A 2,500-nucleotide genomic window follows, 5' to 3' on the forward strand; every position below is an offset into this window, starting at 1 on the left:
TTATTCTATGGGTTCTGTTCTAGTAGTAGTAATTCACCTGTCATTCAATGCAGTCTTGAGCCGGAAAGAGAATTGATTAGTTCATAGTTCGAGTCTATCGGGTTTTTGACTCGTTCCTCAATCACGTGACAGCCCAATACGTTAAACCCAATGCAGCATGAGCCGGAAAGAGAATTGATTAGTTCATAGTTCGAGTCTATCGGGTTTTTGACTCGTTCCTCAATCACGTGACAGCCCAATACATTAAACCCAATGCAGCATGAGCCGGAAAGAGAATTGATTAGTTCATAGTTCGAGTCTATCGGTTTTTGACTCGTTCCTCAATCACGTGACAGCCCAATACGTTAAACCCAATGCAATTTGAGCCGGAAAGAGAATTGATTAGTTCATCTCATGAGTCTTCGGGTCGAGTCGTTCCTTAATCACGTGACAGCCCATACGCTAAAACCATAGACACTGACAGTAAAAGAATGCAGATAATTGAATAGTTCATCTTTCGGTTCTTCGGGTTTTTCGTTCTTTTGTACTGTGTGACAACATTGGCTAGAGTAATTAGTTCATTTACAACTTTCCTTACAAAATGGGTGCGTAGTACTTATTTATTATTAGTATTATTTACTCTTACAGTAACGTGATGCATTTCTTGGTTTCAAATTGTTGTTTTTAATTTCTGTCATGGTGGTACTTTTCCATAACACTGAATGTGGAAATAAAGAGTTGGTTATGCTTAAAATGTTGATCTTTTTTTTCTGTCTGTTTGTTTTTGTTTAGTTGTGCAGTTATTAAATCAGATTGTCTGTGTAAACCATACTTTTGTAACATATGACACTTTATAACATTAAAAACACACTGTACATACTTTTGAATAGTTGTTTATTGTTTATTACAGAAAAGCTTTTTAACAAAGAGGACAACTATTCCAAAATAAATTAAAATAATAAAAATGTAAATAATTAAAATGAAATTAAAATGAAAAGATAATAAAGCCACAGGGTCTAATAACCTTAACAAATGAACTTTAAAAGTACAATATATAAAAAAAAAGAAACTAAATATTGCACAACAAGCTATTCCCAAAATAATTTTAAACCATTTGAATAAAAAATAAATGAAAATTTAAGAGATACTTAAAGCAATGGAGCCTTATAACAATAACAAATTACCTTTTAAAATCACAACAACAAAAATATTGCACAACAAGCTAGTCTTTTTTCTAAATAAATAAAAATAAATAAGCTTATAATAAATAACACACTGTTGGCTATATTTTAGGACTTGCTTTAAGGCATGTTTACATTATTAAAAAAACAACAAGCTCCCTGACCTTGGATGGGCTGAGTCTGTGAGTTCTTCTATCTGAGATAATCTGCCCAGTTTTAGAAAAAAAAAATTCAGATGGCACGGATGTGGCCACAATGCAAAGTCTTGTCTTTGTGACTTCAGAAAGGCTTGTGTATACTGGTGAACAATCTCCTCCACCAGGCCCAGAGGGTCTGATGTGCGGGGTAAGAGTGGCTCTGCAAGGTTGGCCATCATAGCATCTGAGGTCTCAGAAGAGGTAGCAGAAGGCCTCAGCTTGCTACCCTCTCGTCAAAGTCTTCCCAAAACATGGCCCCTGCACTGGCCAGTGAACCAGGATCTGAAACTCCTCACTCTGAGCTGGGTTAAAACTGTTAAAGCTGAAGTTATCATAACCTTAATGTCTTTAACATTTGTCTTTAACATTTAAATAATTCAAATTCAAAATGTTATTTGCTTTTAATGGTATGTCATTATGTCCTTTTTTGAGCAATCTTCTTATACATATATTACACCAATATGTCAAGTCTGCCTAGGAAAAGCAATTATTATACCCAGCAAACTCAAAATTGGAGTAAAAATGAACAAACTAGTCTATAAATACTTTTTATTGTAAGCTTGGATTATTATCATTATTATATAGCCTAGTGTTTATTTACCGATAGACAGTCAAGAAGACAAATTAATCAAAATTTTATTATAACAGGGTTTTATTTATTTATAAAATAATAACAAACCACAGATCCTCAACAAACAGTAACAAAAACACAGTGACAAATGTCAGAAATAGCGCATGGGGCTGTCACGTGATTAAGGAACGAGTCAAACTCGACCCGAAAGACTCATGAGATGAACTAATCAATTCTCTTTCCGGCTCACCGCATTGGTTTCGCGTATGGGGCTGTCACGTGATTAAGGAACGAGTCAAACTCGACCCGAAAGACTCATGAGATGAACTAATCAATTCTCTTTCCGGCTCAAGACCGCGTTAGTTTTGCGTATGGGGCTGTCACGTGATTAAGGAACGAGTCAAACTCGACCCGATAGACTCATGAGATGAACTAATCAATTCTCTTTCCGGCTCAAGACCGCGTTAGTTTCGCGTATGGGTCTGTCACGTGATTAAGGACGAGTCAAACTCGACCCGAAAGACTCATGAGATGAACTAATCAATTCTCTTTCCGGCTCAAGACCGCGTTAG

The sequence above is a fragment of the Carassius auratus genome, unplaced genomic scaffold, assembly GCF_003368295.1.
Source record: "Carassius auratus strain Wakin unplaced genomic scaffold, ASM336829v1 scaf_tig00045754, whole genome shotgun sequence".
NCBI lineage: Eukaryota > Metazoa > Chordata > Actinopteri > Cypriniformes > Cyprinidae > Carassius > Carassius auratus.